Genomic DNA, 18217 nt, shown 5'->3' with positions numbered 1-18217 from the left:
GGACAGAAATGGCTGTCACGAGGGGTCATAATTTTAAGGTGACTGGAGGAAGGTTTAGGAGAGATGTCAGAGGTAGGTTCTTTTTGCAGAGAGTGGTGGGTACATGGAATGCACTGCCAGCGGTGGCAGTAGAGTCAGAGACATTAGGGACATTTAAGTGACTGCTGGACAAGCACGTGGATGGCAGTAAATTGAGGGGAGTGGAGATTAGGTTGGTCTTAAGAGTCACAGAGTCATAGAGATGTATAGCATGGAAACAGACCCTTCGGTCCAACCCGTCCATGCCGACCAGATATCCCAACCCAATCTAGTCCCACCTGCCAGAACCCGGCCCATATCCCTCCAAACCCTTCCTATTCATATACCCATCCAAATGCCTCTTAAATGTTGCAATTGTACCAGCCTCCACCACTTCTTCTGGCAGCTCATTTCATACATGTACCACCCTTTGCATGAAAACGTTGCCCCTTAGGTCTCTTTTATATCTTTCCCCTCTTACCCTAAACCTATGCCCTCTAGTTCTGGACTCCCCGACCCCAGAGAAAAGACTTTGTCTATTTATCCTATCCATGCCCCTCATAATTTTGTAAACCTCTATAAGGTCACCCCTCAGCCTCTGACGCTCCAGGGAAAACAGCCCCAGCCTGTTCGGTCTCTCCCTGTAGCTCAGATCCTCCAACCCTGGCGACATCCTTGTAAATCTTTTCTGAACCCTTTCAGGTTTCACAACATCTTTCCAATAGGAAGGAGACCAGAATTGCACGCAATATTCCAACAGTGGCTTAACCAATGTCCCGTACAGCCGCAACATGACCTCCCAACTCCTGCACTCAATACTCTGGCCAATAAAGGAAAGCACACCAAACGCCTTCTTCACTATCCTACCTGCCTGCGACTCCACTTTCAAGGAGCTATGAATCTGCACTCCAAGGTCTCTTTGTTCAGCAACACTCCCTGGGACCTTACCATTAAGTGTATAAGTCCTGCTAAGATTTGCTTTCCCAAAATGCAGCACCTCGCATTTATCTGAATTAAACTCCATCTGCCACTTCTCTGCCCATTCGCCCATCTGGTCCAGATCCTGTTGTAATCTGAGGTAACCCTCTTCGCTGTCCATTACACCCCCAATTTTGGTGTAATCTGCAAACTTACTAACTGTACCTCTTATGCTCGCATCCAAATCATTTATATAAATGACAAAAAGTAGAGGGCCCAGCACCAATCCTTGTGAAACTCCACTGGTCACAGGTGTCCAATCTGAAAAACAACCCTCCACCACCACCCTCTGTCTTCTACCTTTGAGCCAGTTCTGTATCCAAATGGCTAGTTCTCCCTGCATTCCATCAGATCTAACCTTGCTAAGCAGTCTCCCATGGGGAACGTTGTCGAATGCCTTACTGAAGTCCATATTGATCACATCTACTGCTCTGCCCTCATCAATCTTCTTTGTTACTTCTTCAAAAAACACAATCAAGTTTGTGAGACATGATTTCCCACACACAAAGCCATGTTGACTATCCCGAATCAGTACTTGCCTTTCCAAATACATGTACATCCTGTCCCTCAGGATTCCCTCCAACAACTTGCCCACCACCAAGGTCAGGCTCACTGGTCTATAGCTCCCTGGCTTGCCCTTACCACCCTTCTTAAACAGTGGCACCACGTTTGCCAACCTCCAGTCTTCCAGCACCTCAAACCTGTGACTATCGATGATACAAATATCTCAGCAAGAGGCCCAGCAATATCTTCTCTAGCTTCCCACAGAGTTCTCGGGTACACCTGATCAGGTCCTGGGGATTTATCCACCTTTAACCGTTTCAAGACATCCAGCACTTCCTCCTCTGTAATCTGGACATTTTGCAAGATTTCACCATCTATTTCCCTACAGTCTATATCTTCCATATCCTTTTCCACAGTAAATACTGATGCAAAATATTCATTTAGTATCTCCCCCATTTTCTGTGGCTCCATACAAAGGCCTCCTTGCTGATCTTTCTCTCCTGAGTTACCCTTTTGTCCTTAATATATTTGTAAAAACCCTTTGGATTCTCCTTAATTCGATTTGCCAAAGCTATCTCATGTCCCCATTTTGCCATCCTGATTTCCCTCTTAAGTATACTCCTACTTCCTTTATACTCTTCTAAGGATTCACTTGATCTATCCTGTCTATGCCTGACAAATGCTTCCTTCTTTTTCTGAACCAAACCCTCAATTTCTTTAGTCATCCAGCATTCCCTATACCTACCAGCCTTCCCTTTCACCCTGACAGGAATATATTTTCTCTGGATTCTTGTTATCTCATTTCTGAAGGCTTCCCATTTTCCAACTGTCCCTTTACCTGCGAACATCTGCCCCCAATCAGCTTTCGAAAGTTCTTTCCTAATACCGTCAAAATTGGCCTTTCTCCAATTTAGAACTTCAACTTTTAGTTCTGGTCTATCCTTTTCCATCACTATTATAAAACAAGTAGAATTATGGTCGCTGGCCCCAAAGTGCTCCCCCACTGACACCTCAGTCACCTGCCCTGCCTTATTTCCCAAGAGTAGTTCAGGTTTTGCACCTTCTCTAGTAGGTACATCCACATACCGAATCAGAAAATTGCCTTGTACGCACTTAAGAAATTCCTCTCCATCTAAACCTTTAACACTATGGCAGTCCCAGTCAATGTTTGGAAAGTTAAAATCCCCTACCATAACTACCCTATTATTCTTACAGATAGCTGAGATCTCCTTACAAGTTTGCTTCTCAATTTCCCTCTGACTATTAAGAGGTTTATAATACAATCCCAATAAGGTAAGCCTCCCTTTCTTATTTCTCAGTTCCACCCAAATAACTTCCCTGGATGTATTTTCGGGAATATCTTCCTCAGCGCAGCTGTAATGATATCCCTTATCAAAAATGCCACTCCCCCTCCTCTCTTGCCTCCCTTTGTATCCTTCCTGTAGCATTTGTATCCTGGAACATTAAGCTGCTAGTCCTGCCCATCCCTGAGCCATGTTTCTGTAATTGCTATGATATCCCAGTCCCATGTTCCTAACCATGCCCTGAGTTCATCTGCCTTCCCTGTTAGGCCCCTTGCATTGAAATAAATGCAGTTTAATTTATTAGTCCTACCTTGTCCCTGCCTGCCCTGACTGTTTGACTCACTTCTGTTCTCAGCTGTACCTGTCTCAGATCGATCTCTTTCCTCACTATCTCCCTGTGTCCCACCCCCCACCTTACTATTTTAAATCCTCCCAAGCAGTTCTAGCAAATTTCCCTGCCAGTATATTAGTCCCCTTCCAATTTAGGTGCAATCTGTCTTTCTTGTACAGGTCACTTCTACCCCAAAAGAGATTTCAATGATCCAAAAATATGAATCCTTCTCCCATACACCAGCTCTCAGCCAAAGATTCATCTGCTCTATCCTCCTATTCCTGCCCTCACTAGCTCGTAGCACTGGGAGTAATCCAGATATTACTACCCTTGAGGACCTCCTTTTTAAATTTCTACCTAACTCTCTGTAATCTCCCTTCAGAGTCTCATCCTTTTCCTTTCCAATGTCATTGGTTCCAATGTGGATAGTGACCTCCTGCTGGCCCCTCTCCCCCGTGAGAACATTCTGCACCCTCTCTGAGACATCCTTGATCCTGGTACCAGGGAAACAACACACCATTCTGATTTTTCTCTGCTGGCCACAGAAACGTCTGTCTATACCTCTGACTACAGAATCCCCTATTACAATTGATCTCTTGGAAGCCGACGTACACCTCGTTGCATTAGTGCTAGTCTCAATACCAAAAACTTGGCTGTACGTGCTACATTGTCCTGAGAATCCATCACCCCCCTACATTTTCCAAAACAGCATACATGTTTGAAATGGGTATAGGAGTTGGGAGGTCATGTTGTGGCTGTACAGGACATTGGTTAGGCCGCTGTTGGAATATTGCGTGCAATTCTGGTCTCCTTGCTATCGGAAAAATGTTGTAAAACTTGAAAGGATTCAGAAAAGTGTTCATCCAGGGTTGGAGGATCTGAGCTACAGGGAGAGGCTGAACAGGCTGGGGCTGTTTTCCCTGGAGCATCGGAGGCTGAGGAGTGACCTTATAGAGGTTTACAAAATTATGAGGGGCATGGATAGGATAAATAGACAAAGTCTTTTCCCTGGGGTCAGGGAGTCCAAAACTAGAAGGCATAGGTTTAGAGTGAGAGGGGAAATATATGAAAGAGACCTAAGGGGCAACTTTTTCACGCAGAGGGTGGTACGTGTATGGAATGAGCTGCCAGAGGATGTAGTGGAGGCTGGTACAATTTGCAACATTTAAGAGGCATTTGGATAGGTACATGAATAGGAAGAGTTTGGAGAGATATGGGCTGGGTGCTGGCAGGTGGGACTAGATTGGGTTGGGATATCTGGTCAGCATGGATGGGTTGGACCGAAGGGTCTGTTTCCATGCTGTACGTCTCTATGACTCTAGCTGACAAGAAGTACATATCACTGCAAAGGCCATTTTTGCTTCTTCACAATCTATAGACCCAGAAAATAACACTGTCTTATTCCTCTACTAACACTGCCCCAGATTAAATTAATAGCTATGCCTTATATTTTAAGTTTAATTAAGAGACTTATCTCCAAAAACATATAATCAAGAAAGAATCCACTATACTCACTACTGCAGCCTTTCTCTTGGACAGACTTAAAACAACAATTAACTTATATGATTCTGTGCTGTGAACTTCGCCCAACAGTTCCTCCAAGATTAGTTGTGAATTTCACTGTTTGTTAATTTTCCCAGATGCACTCCGATGTCCAGCGATACACGAATTCAAACAGCAAAGGCAGTAACTGTGCAGGTGCAGGTGCAGGTGCAGGTGCAGGTGCAGGTTTTCTCTCTCTCTCTGTCTCCTGCACTGACCTCACCATGTTCTTCCTTTGTCTGCTCTTCTCCCTTTTAAACTGCTGTTGTTTTGACTTTTTTTTCCCAAAGTTCCAAAATAATGCAACAGCATATAAAACAGTAATTGCTGCTCCTGGAATTCAAGGAAATCACCTCCAGCACCTAAAATACCTCAAAAAAAAAGGAGCAGCTCTTACAGCCAGAAATTTTTCCCATCCTCCATTTTGGATTACCCAGAATCCATTCAGATAAATGCTTGGCACAACATTGTAGGCTGAAGGGCCTGTACTGTGCGATACTTTTCTGTGTTCTATGATATTGTGTCAATAACTGGTCGTTATCAGGAGAATGAGGGAAGAGGAGGATGAGTCAGAGAGATCAAACATGGATGTAAGACAGGACATACCTTCACAAATCAGTAAGTGGGGTAGGGTCTGCTGTTTTTCATCAACCTCTCCCCTCCCCGTTCCCCTCCCCCATCCCCTCCAAACCAGTGGAAATGTCTTGTACTCTCTTTACATCACACAGTTCCCTATAGAAAGGGGGTGCCCTGAACAAGGTCAGTATGATTTTTCAGCCACTGACCCAGCCCAGCAGCAGCAGAGTTCTGTCCTGTCCTGTCCCTTCCCCTCCCCTTCCTGTACCATACTGACCCTAGGCAGTTACAATCCCGTAATAACCACTCCATCAGTTTGTACCACTCTGCAGTTTATGTGACATGGTGAATGAGAGCAGCTACCAGGAGATTGTCTGTTCCTTCTTCAGCTCAGGGTGAGAGAAAGATTGAGGTGCTTTCTCCTTTTCAGGCTCGAGCTTCCTCTAGTTTTTTCCAAGTCTGTGGTCACCTGCACAGATTCCAACGCAGTCAGTGTTACAATCCTGAGTTGTCCTGACTAAAGAATCAATCCGAGGACAGTTCTGGACATCCTGCCTGCATCACACACACACATCAGCAGTGCCTTGCTATCTCACAGTCTCTCCCACTGCCTGAATAACACCACATTGTGGATACAACCCACAATCCGTCCCAGAAACTCATTTTTAAAACTGCAGCATCTTCTTCCATAGTTTTAGTCATTCAAAATGGTAGGTCTTCCCATTTATAATCCACAGTCAAAAAACAAACCATTTCTGCATTGACATCATGTGGACTAAGTAAGACTGGTATCTGTAATGCTGGGGACAACTAGGGATCATTCACTCAGCTCTCTCCAAATGCTTCAGCCGTATCTTTTGCATTGATGTGCTGGGCTTTTCCATGACAGGGAAAGGGGATATTTGTGGAGCCCCCTCCTCCAGTGAGTTGTTTAATTGTTCACCACCATTCACGACTGGATGTGGTAGGATTGCAAATTTGATCTGACCCATTGGTTGAGGGATTACCAAGTTCTATCACTTGCTGGTAATGCTGGTTGTCTTGTAAGTTGGCGAAAGTGAAGACTGCAGATGCTGGAGATCAGAGTCAGTTTTTAGAGTGTTTACATATGTATGGCATGTCCAGTTGTACAGATCATCAAAGTATTTTATGAATAAAGTATATTTTTGAAATAAAAAAAGATAGGAGATTCAATCGTGAAAGGTACAAACAGGAGATTCTGTGATCGCAAAAGAGACTCCCGGATGGTGTGTTGTCTCCCGGGTGCCAGGGTCAGGGATGTCTCTGATTGACTCTACAGGATTCTAAAGGGAGTGGGAGAGCAGCCAGAAGTCGTGGCATATGTCAGAACCAATGACATAGGTAGGGAAAGGGAGGTGAACCTGCAAGGAGAACATAGGGAGTTAGGTTGGAAGCTAGACGGCAGAATGAGTAGAGTAGTAATCTCAGGATTGCTACCAGTGCCATGGGCCAGTGAGGATAGGAACAGTGTGCGAGTGCAGATGAACACATGGCTGCAGGGTTGGAGTAGAGGTGAAGGCTTCAGATGTGTGGATTATTGGGCTACGTTCTGGAGAAGGTGGGACCTGTACAAGGAGGACAGGTTCAACCTGAACTGGAGGGGTACCTGGGCTGGAGGTTTGCTCTTTGGGAGGGTTTAAACTAGATTGGCAGGGGGGTGAGAACTGGAGCTATGGATTAGACGATAGGATAGCTGGTGAACAGGCATATACAGTGTGCAGAGAGTCTGAGGAAGGAGAGTTTTTATAGCCAAGGTGATGATTGTTGATAGGTTGAAGTGTGTCCATTTTAATGCAAGAAGTATGAGGAATAAGACTGATGAACCAAGAGCATGGATCAGTACTTAAACTAGGCTGTTGTAGCCATTACAGAGACTTGGACATCACAGGGACAGGAGTGGTTGTTTGATGTTCCACCGTTTTGATATTTCAAAAGGAATAAGGGGGGAGGTAGAAGAGGTAGAGGAGTGGCATTGCTAATCAGGGTAATATCACAGCTGCTGATGTAGGTTTGTGGACTGAGTCACTGTGGGTGGAAGTCAGCATTTCGGTGATAGTGATCATAACTCCCTGACCTTTACTACACTCATGGAGAGGGATAGGAACAGACGGTATGGGAAAATATTTAATTGGGAGAAGGGGAATTACAATGTTATTAGAAAGGAAATGGGATGCCTAGTTTGAGAAGAGAGGTGTTCTTAGGGAAATGCACAACAGAAATGTGGAGGTTGTTCAGGGAGTACTTACTGATAGTGTTAGAAAGGTTTGTCCCACTCCGGAAGTGAAAGAATGGGAGGATGAAGGTGCCTTGGGTGACAAGTGATGTAGAACATCTCCTCAAGAGAAAGAAGGAAGCTTAAGTTTGACAAGGCATGGATCAGGCAGGGCTTTCGAGGGTTACAAGGTAGCCAGGAAGGAACTGAAGAATGCACTTCGGAGAGCTACAAGAGGTATGAAAAAGCTTCAGCAGGTAGGGTTAAGGAAAACCCGAAGCATTCTATATCTATGAGGAACAAGAGGATGGCCAGAGTGAGAGTGGGGCTGATCAGGGATAGTGGAGGGAATTTATGCCTGAAGTCTGAGAAGGTAGGTGAGGCCCTTGCTTAAGTATTCACAAGTGAGAGTGACAATGTAGTTTGTGGGGACAGCATGAAACAGGCTGATATGCTGAAACAGCTTGATGTTAAGGAGGATGTGCTGAAAATTTTGAAACACGTCGGATAGGCTAGATGGGATATAGAGCTGGAAATGTGTTGCTGGAAAAGCGCAGCAGGTCAGGCAGCATCCAGGGAACAGGAGAATCGACGTTTCGGGCATAAGCCCTTCTTCAGGTTGGGATATACCTAAGGTTGCTACAGGAAGCAAAGGAAGAGACTGCTACGCATTTGACAATGATCTTTGTGTCCTCACTGTCCACTGGAGTAGTGCCAGATGATTGGAGGGTGGCGAACTTTATTCTCTTTTCAAGAAAGGGAATAAGGATAGAGACAGGATTTATGATTATAGAACTTACAGCGCAGTGCAGTACAGGCCATTTAGCCCTGTTGCACTGACCTGTGGAACCAATCTGAAGCCCATCTAACCAATACTATTCCATTTTAATCCATATGTTTATCCAATGACCATTTAAATGCCCTTAAAGTTGGCAAGTCTCCTACTGTTGCAGGCAGGTAAAAACAATGACTGCAGATGCTGGAAACCAGATTCTGGATTAGTGGTGCTGGAAGAGCACAGCAGTTCAGGCAGCATCCGAGGAGCAGTATGTGCTCTTCCAGCACCACTAATCCAGATACTGTTGCAGGCAGGGCATTCCACGCCCCTTCTACTCTCCGAGTAAAGAAGCTACCTCTGAGATCTGTCCTATATCTATAACCCTCAATTTAAAGCTGCCCCTTGTGCTAGCCATCACCATCCGAGGAAAAAGGCTTTCCCTGTCTACCTTATTTAACCCTCTGATTATCTTATATGGCTCAATTAAGTCATCTCTCAATCTTCTTCTCTCCAACAAAAATATCCTCAAGACCATCAGCCTTTCCTCATAAGACCTTCTCCCATACCAGGCAACATCCCAGTAAATCTCCTGTGAATCCTTTCCAAAGTTTCCACATCCTTCGTGTAATGTGGTGACCACAACTGTATGCAATACTCCAAGTGTGGCCGCACCAGAGTTTTATACAGCTGCAACTGACCTCATGGTTCTGAAGCTCAATCCCTCCACCAATAAAAGCTAACATACCATAGGCCTTTTTAACAAACCTACCAACTTGTGTGCAACTTTCAGGGATCTATAGACATGGACATCAAGATCTCACTTTTCATCTACATTACCATGGATTTTACCATTAACCCAGTACTCTTTATTCCTGTTGCTCATTCCAAGTGAATTACCTCATCATTTCTGCAACTTTGTTCACAACTCCACAGATCCTTGCGGTACACCAGTAGTAACTGAACTCCAGGATGAACATTTCCCATCAATCACCACCCTCTGTCTTCTTTCAACTAGCCAATTTCTGATCCAAACTGCTAAATCACCCTATAGTGGGAACCTTAACAAGCACTTTACTGAAATCCATATACACCACCTGTTTGGTCACCTTCTCAAAGAACTCATATTAAGGTTTGTGAGGCACGACCTATCCTTCACAAAACCGCGCTGACGATCCCTAATCAACATATTACTTTTTAAATTCTTGGAAAAACTTGAAAAAGCTTGATTAAGGATAGTCAGCAAGGCTTTATAAGGGGCAGATCATGCTTCTCAAGCCTTATTTAATTCTTTGAGGACTTGACAAAATACGCTGATGAAGATAGAGCAGTGAATGTGGTGTATGTGGATTTTAGCAAGGTTCCCTCAGGTTGGCTCATTCAGAAAGTAAGGAGGCATGGGATACAGGGAATTATGGCTGACTGGATACAGAATTGGCTGGTCCATAGAAGACCGAAGGTGGTAATAGAAAGAATTTAGCCTGGTGCTCGGTGACCAGTGGTATTCTGCTGGGATCGGTTTTGGGACCTCGGCTCTTTGTGATTTTTATAAATGAATTTGATGTGGAAGGGTGGGTTAGTAAGTTTGCTGATGTGAAGGTTGGTGGAGTGGCGGGTAGTGTGGAGGGCTGTTGTAGGTTGCAATGAGACATTGTAAAAACAATGACTGCAGATGCTGGAAACCAGATTCTGGATTCGTGGTGCTGGAAGATCACAGCAGTTCAGGCAGCATCTGAGGAGCTTCGAAATTGACGTTTCGGGCAAAAGCCCTTCATCAGGAATAAAGGCAGTGAGCCTGAAGCGTGGAGAGATAAACTAGAGGAGGGTGGGGGTGGGGAGAAAGTAGCATAGAGTACAATGTGTGAGTGGGGGAGGGGATGAAGGTGATAGATCAGGAAGGAGAGGATGGAGTGGATAGGTGGAAAAGGAGATAGGCAGGTAGGACAAGTCCGGACAAGTCATGGGGACAGTGCTGAGCTGGAAGTTTGGAATGAGGGTGAGGTGGGGGAAGGGGAAATGAGGAAACTGTTGAAGTCCACATTGATGCCCTGGGGTTGAAGTGTTCCGAGGCGGAAGATGAGGCGTTCTTCCTCCAGGCGTCTGGTGGTGAGGGAGCGGCGGTGAAGGAGGCCCAGGACCTCCATGTCCTCGGCAGAGTGGGAGGGGAGTTGAAATGTTGGTCCACGGGATGGTGTGGTTGATTGGTGCGGGTGTCTCGGAGATGTTCCCTAAAGCGCTCTGCTAGGAGGTGCCCAGTCTCCCCAATGTAGAGGAGACCGCATCGGGAGCAATGGACACAATAAATGATATTAGTGGATGTGCATTGTATCCATTTCTCCCAATGCGGTCTCCTCTACATTGGGGAAACTTTGCAACCTTGGGCAGCCATTGCTCCCCAAACCTTGAAATTCTCTCCATCAAATACCACCCTTTCTATCTACCATGGGAATGTACCGCTGCTATACTAACTGCTGTGTACATACCGCCACAAGCAAAGTTGAGGAAGCTCTGGATGTGCTGTACTCCACCACTAACATTCTGGAGACTGAATAACCTGAGGCCTTGCTATTGTAACTGGTGGTTTCAATCAAGCCAATCCAAGGAAGGTGTTGCCCAAGTACTACCGGAACAAACCTGCCCCACCAGGAGCCCGAACATTTTAGACCACTGCTACACCACTGAGAAGGATGCCTACTGCTTCATCCCTGCCCTCATTTCAGGAACTCTGACCACAATGCCATGTTTCTTCTCCTGGCTTACAGGCAAAAGCTTAAACAGGAGACCCTCCCCCTGTGGGTCCAGTGCTAGTCAGAGGAGGCAGAGGATCAACTCTGGTGCTGTCTGGAATCGGCTGATTGGGCCATGTTCAAACAGCCTGCAGGTACCTTGGACGGTATGCCACCACCGTCACTGACTTTATCAGCAAGTGTGAGGAGGACTGCATACCGAAGAAGTCATTCCTGGTGTTCCCCAACAGGAAACCCTGGATTAATCAGGACATATAGAACCTGCTAAAAACCAGGCATGACACCTTCAGACCAGGAGACCCCAGCCAAGGACCAATACTGATCCAAACTAGAGACCCAGACAGACACCTTGCAACTATAGCAAGGACTGAATGACATCACCGGTTCTAAAAAGAAACAGTGCACGGTAGTAAATGATGACATATCCCTCCTAGATCACCTCAACAGCTTCTATGCTCGCTTTGAGCAGAAATTTGGGGGAGAGGTAATACCTATTAGTCCTGACTAACTTATCCCAACAGTCACTGCATCAGAGGTCAGATCAGTTTTTCTTCATGTCAAGCCAAGGAAAGCAATGGGACCAAACTGAGTAAGAGGTTGTGCACTCAGAGCATGTGCAGATCAACTGGCAGAGGTCTTCTCCCTGCAGCAGGCCACTGTCCCTGCCTGTTTCATGAGGGCCAACACTATTCCTGTGCATAAAAAGGCTCATGCAGCATGTCTCAATGACTACTGCCCAGTGGCCCTAAATTTGGTTGTCACGATGTGCTTTGAAAGGTTGGTCATGGCAGCCTCCCCACGACTCTTGACCCACTTCTTGGTCATGGCAGCCTCCCCACGACTCTTGACCAACCGATCCACATCAATGCTTACCCTTGCCCTATCACTTGCCCTTCACTCCTCCCTCGAACATCTTGACACCAAGGACAGCTCCTTAACAATCCTACAGGGAGAACTAGCCATTTGGATACAGAACTGGCTCAAAGGTAGAAGACAGGGTGGTGGAGGGTTGTTTTTCAGACTGGAGGCCTGTGACCAGTGGAGTGCCACTAGGATCAGTGCTTGGCACACTATTTTTTGTCATTTACATAAATGATTTGGATGTGAGCATAAGAGGTACAGTTACACCAAAACAGCAAAGAGGGTGCCCTCAGATTACAACAGGATCTTGACCAGATGGGCCAATGGGCTGAGAAGTGGCAAATGGAGTTTAATTCAGATAAATGTGAGGTGCTGCATTTTGGGAAAGCAAATCTTAGCAGGACTTATACACTTAATGGTAAGGTCCGAGGTAGTGTTGCTGAACAAAGAGACCTTGGAGTGCAGGCTCATAGGTCCTTGAAAGTGGAGTCGCAGGTAGATAGGATAGTGAAGAAGGCGTTTGGTATGCTTTCCTTTATTAGTCAGAGTATTGAGTACAGGAGTTGGGAGGTCATGTTGCAGCTGTACAGGACATTGGTTAGGCCACTGTTGGATTATTGTGTGCAATTCTGGTCTCCTTCCTATCGGAAAGATGTTGTGAAAATTGAAAGGGCTCAGAAAAGATTTACAAGGATGTCGCCAGGGTTGGAGGATCTGAGCTACAGGGAGAGGCTGAACAGGCTGAGGCTGTTTTCCCTGGAGCATCAGAGGCTGAGGGGCGACCTTATAGAGGTTTACAAAATTATGAGGGGCATGGATAGGATAAATAGGCAAAGTCTTTTCCCTGGGGTGGGGGAGTCCAGAACGAGAGGGCATAGGTTTAAGGTGAGAGGGGAAAGATATAAAAGACACCTAAGGGGCAACTTTTTCATGGTACATGTATGGAATGAGCTGCCAGAGGGTGTGGTGGAGGCTGGTACAATTGCAACATTTAAGAGGCATTTGGTTGGGCATATGGACGGGAAGGGTTTGGAGGGATATGGGCCGGGTTCTGGCAGGTGGGACTAGATTGGGTTGGGATATCTGGTCAGCATGGACGGGTTGGACCGAAGGGTCTTTTTTCATGCTGTACATCTCTATGACTCTACTCACTGACTACAATTCAGCCTTCAACACTAATATCCCCTCAAGACTGATTACTAAATTTAGTGATCTTGGACTAAGCCCCACTCTGTAACTGTTTCCTCAGTTTCCTGACTCACAGGCCATAATAAGTGAAGATTAGGGACAATATTTCATACTCACTAACACTCAACACTGGAGCCCCCTAGGGATGCTACTGTACTCTACTGTATGCACATGACTGTCGCTAAATACCAGACAAATGCCATTTACAAGTTCGCTGAGGACACTATCATCGTCAGTCAAATCTCAGATGGTGACAAAACAGACTACACACAGGAGGTGGAAGACCTGGAAAAATGGTGCACTGAAAACAACCTAGCTCTCAATGCCAGCAAAACCAAGGAACTCATTACGGACTTTTGGCAGGATGTTACTCATGCCATCTTACACATGAACAGCACAGAGGTGGAATGAGTGGAGAGTGTCAAGCTCCTGGGAGTGGTCATCCACAACAAGCTTTCTTGGACTCTTCATGTGGTTGCACTGGTTACCAAGGCCCAACATTGGCAGCAGAGGAAATTTGGCATGACTTTTATAGATATACCCAGACAGAATGCTCTCGATGGCACATCACCTGCTGGTTTAGCAGCTGTACCATTTAAGATCGGAGATGGTTACAGAGAGTGGTGAACTCGGCCTAGACAATCACAAAGGCCAACCTCCCATCTATAGAATCCATCTACCAGGCCTGCTGTCAAGGAAAGGCTGCCAGGATTCTCAAAGATCCATCCCACCCTGGCAATGTTTTTCTACAACCTCCACCATTGGGGAGAAGGTACAGAAGCCTGAACACACAAACCAGCTGATTTCCTAACCGTTTCTATCCTACTGTTGTTAGAATACTGAATGAACTCACAAACTCCTCGCATTCACCTGTACCTATGTTTTTTTGCCACTGCTTACCTATTATTACTTATCCATGCTATTTCACTCTGTGATCTGCCTGTATTGCTCACAAGACAAAGCTTTTCACTATGCCTCGGTACACATGGCAATAAATTCAATTCAATTCAGAACTGGGCTGATACGTGGCAGTTGGAGTTCAACCTGGAAAAGTGTGAAGTGATTCATTTTGGAGGTCAAATTTGAATGCAGATTACAGGGTTAAAGACAGGATTCTTGGCAGTGTGGAGGAATAGAAGGATCTTCAGGTCCATGTCCATAGACCCCTCAATGTTGCCACCCAAGTTGATAGGGCTGTTAAGTATACATATAGTACATTGGCTTTCATTAGCAGGGGAATTGAGTTTAAGAGCCACAACACTTGGAATATTGGGTTCAGTTCTGCTCACCTCCATATAGGAAGGATATGGCAGCTTCAGAGAGTGCTGAGGAGATTTACTAGGATGCTGCCTGGACTGGAGGGCATGTCTTGTGAAGAAAACTTGAGAAGTTAGGGCTTTTCTTCATTGGAGCGAAGAAAGGTGAGAGGCAACTTGATGGAGGTGTACAAGATGATGAAAGGCTGGATAGCCAGAGACCATTTCCCAGGGCAGAAATGGCTTTTTCCCAGGACACAAGGGGGAATAATTTTAAGGTGTTTGGAGAAAAACTTAGGGGAGATTTCAGAGGTAGATTCTTTACACAGTGAGTGGTGGGTAGAGTCAGTGACTCTTGGATAGGCACATGGATGATAGTAAAATGAAGGGTATGTAGGTTAGTTTAATCTTAGAGTTAAATAAATTGTCGGCACAACATCAAGTGTCGAAGGGCCTATATTGTACTATACTGTTCTATGTTGAATCAGGGAGCCCTGGCTGACAGATGAAAAGTGTCAGAGATTCTAGCACTCTGAGATGACTATGGAGAGGCAGTACAGAAGTCAAGGACTCTTCGTGCAAAATAAAGGTATTTTGATGGGATACTGGCCTCTTTGGAGATATTTCAGTGGTGATAAGAGTCAAGCATGTTCCTGAAGAAACTCACAACAGTTGTCTTTCAGTTCTGGCATGATGCTGTTATTTGGGAAGCTTGCCCCATTTCAGGGCTGTGGAAGACTGAGCTCAGTATATGGAAAGAATGCATACTTTATTTTCCAGGCAAGTGACATTGGAGCAGACAAAAAAGCAACAACTGATTTCCCTGTCAGCCTGTGGAGCTGCAGCTTTTTCAGTTATTAGGAACTTGACTTTCCATGAGGCATCAAATACTAAAACCAATCAAATGCTAAATTCACCTTGATGGATTTAGCTGAACAACATTATGACCCCAAGACTCCCTTAATTCTGAGACATGATTATTTTTATTTTGAAATTTAAGAACCATTGGAATCTGTATTGGGATTTTAGACCATAAGAACTGGCAGATGCATGTGACTTTGGTTTAACCTTTAATGAGATGCTCAGAGATCACTTGGGGGGTATGTGGGATGAATGATGTAAGTGTGCAAAAGTACCTACGAGATGAAGCCCAACTGGATTTCAAACAAACACTACAGCTGGCTTTCTCATTGGAAAATATAGTAAGTGGAGCATGTGAGTTGCAGGGTTTTCTGTTGGAAGTAGACATCCTCACCAGTCTTATTTAGCGTGGGGAACACTACTTGAATACAGGCACTTGCACAGCCTCACTCAGGACATATCCTGAACAGAGGAACTCTAGGTCGGCCCACAGCAAAACCCGAAAACAAAACAAAACCTTGGCCATAAGGTTAAATTTCTTGAAGATCCTGGCCAGGAGGCCATTGTAGTTGCTGCCGGTGTGCAGATTCGAGACAACTAAAGAGTCCTACTAGATCTAAATTGCGTAGCATGACACATAGGCTGGTTTCCAGGAGCGTTTATATGCTAGAGAGTCCACCTACATCTGGTTTGAAACAGATAAATTGCTTAGCTACATCAAACTCAGAACCAATCAGCATAAACATCCCATTAAATGGTCATCCAATTCTAATAGAGGCTGATACTGGCTCATCTGTATCAGTGATCAAGGAGCCAGTCTTCAATTAAATTCCCCCTGGACTATCATTTGTAAGTTTGTGCAAGACCTCAGCCAGGCTAAGAACCCATACTGGGGACCCTTTACAGATTAACAGTACAACTTTAGTTCCCATCTCTTATGAGAAGCAGTTGATTTAGTTACCACTGATTGTAGTAAAAGGCTATTTGGGAGAGAGATTCACCTAGATTGACTCAACATTTTCCAATCAGAAAATGCCTGAGAGGCGTACAGGAAGGTCTAGGAATTATGAGAGGAGTGAAGGCCACCTTGCATGTTCCATGATCCCCTGTGTTATTTGTCTTTGGTGCAAATGTAGGAGCAGAAATGAGAAGATTGGAAAGTGAAGGAATCATCAAACCTGTACAGTTTGTGGATTGGGCAGCAATAGTTGTACCGCTCGTGAAGCCTGAAGAGTCGGTTTGCCTTTGTAAATGGTAAACCGCTTCTCGCTGCTGAATAAATACCCAATCCCTCACATCGAGGGCTTGTACACAAAGCTGGCAGGGAGGCTGTCCTTCACAAAGCTGGACGTGAGCCAGGCTTACCTGCAATTAGAGTCATAGAGATGTACAGCATGGAAACAGACCCTTCGGTCCAACCCGTCCATGCCGACCAGATATCCCAACCCAATCTAGTCCCACTTGCCAGAACTTGGCCCATATCCCTCCAAACCCTTCCTATTCATATACCCATCCAAATGCCTCTTAAATGTTGCAATTGTACCAGCCTCCACCACTTCCTCTGGCAGCTCATTCCATACACGTACCACCCTCTGCATGAAAAAGTTGCCCCTTAGGCCTCTTTTATATCTTTTCCCTCTCACCCTAAACCTATGCCTTCTAGTTCTGTACTCCCCAATCCTAGGGAAAAGACTTTGCCTATTTACCTAATCCAAGCCGCTCATAATTTTGTAAACCTCTATAAAGTCAACCCTCAGTCTCCCCTCCAGGAAAAACAGCCCAGCCTGTTCGGTTTCTCCCTATAACTCAGATCTGCCAACCCTGGCAACATCTTTGTAAATCTTTTCTGAATCCTTTCAAGTTTCACAACATCTTTCCGATAGGAAGGAGACCAGAATTGCATGCAATATTCCAACAGTGGCCTAACCAATGTCCTGTACAGCTGCAACATGACCTCCCAACTCCTGTACTCAATACTCTGACCTATAGAAGAAACCATGCCAAACACCTTCTTCACTATCCTATCTACCTGCAACTCCACTTTCAAGGAGCTATGAACCTGCACTCCAAGGTCTCTTTGTTCAGCAACACTCCCTAGGACCTTACCATTAAGTATATAAGTCCTGCTAAGATTTGCTTTCCCAAAATGCAGCACCTCGCATTTATCTGAATTAAACTCCATCTGCCACTTCTCTGCCCATTGGCCCATTTGATCAAGATCCTGTTGTAATCTGAGGTAACCCTCTTTGCTGTCCACTACACCTCCAATTTTGGTGTCAGCTGCAAACTTACTAAATCTACCTCTTATGCTCGCATCCAAATCATTTATATAAATGACAAAAAGTAGAGGACCCAGCACCGATCCTTGTGGCACTCCACTGGTCACAGGCCTCCAGTCTGAAAAAAAACCTTCCAACACCACCCTCTGTCTTCTACCTTTGAGCCAGTTCTGTATCCAAATGGCTAGTTCTCCCTGTATTCCATAAGATTTTAACCTTGCTAATCAGTCTCCCATGAGGAACCTTGTCAAATGCCTTACTGAAGTCCATATAGATCACATCTACCGCTCTGCCCTCATCAATCCTCTTTGTTACTTCCTCAAAAAACTCAATCAGGTTTGTGAGACATGATTTCCCGTGCACAAAGCCAATTACAGGAGTCCCAGAAATATGCAACAATTATTACTCATAAGGGTTTGTACCAGTACTTGATATTGCCATTTGGGGTATTATCAGTCTGTGCCACTTTTCAGTGGATGATGCAGAAGAAAGAACATTTACCCCATGTCGCTATTTATATGGATGCAATGGTAATAAGAACGAAAATTAATAAGGAACACTTAGAGAACTTGGATATAGTCCTAAATCAATTTTTCCAATGTGCGAATCTGCTTAGGAAGGGAATAATGTGTGTTCCACATCTCTGCTTGAGCTACAGAGTTGGCATGACCAGGTTATACCTGTTGGAAGATAAAGGGAGGGTGATCAAAGGTGCCCCAGCCCATCTATCCAGGAGCTTAGTTCGTCTCTGGGTCTGGTAAATT

General features: G+C 45.1%; 1 protein-coding gene across 1 annotated transcript in view; it reads left to right on the top strand.

Moving 5' to 3' along the window:
* The window catches only part of LOC122546170 (disintegrin and metalloproteinase domain-containing protein 12-like), a 467862-nt gene that overhangs the window by 86062 nt on the left and 363583 nt on the right, over window positions 1-18217 (top strand). The gene's annotated exons all lie outside the window — the stretch shown is intronic.

This window comes from Chiloscyllium plagiosum, unplaced genomic scaffold, assembly GCF_037043375.1.
Source record: "Chiloscyllium plagiosum isolate Xiang-an unplaced genomic scaffold, Cpla_swu_hap1 HiC_scaffold_1, whole genome shotgun sequence".
Taxonomy (NCBI): Eukaryota; Metazoa; Chordata; class Chondrichthyes; order Orectolobiformes; family Hemiscylliidae; genus Chiloscyllium; species Chiloscyllium plagiosum.
Note: the sequence above shows the minus strand (reverse complement) of the source record. Positions and strands in the feature narration are given on the sequence as shown.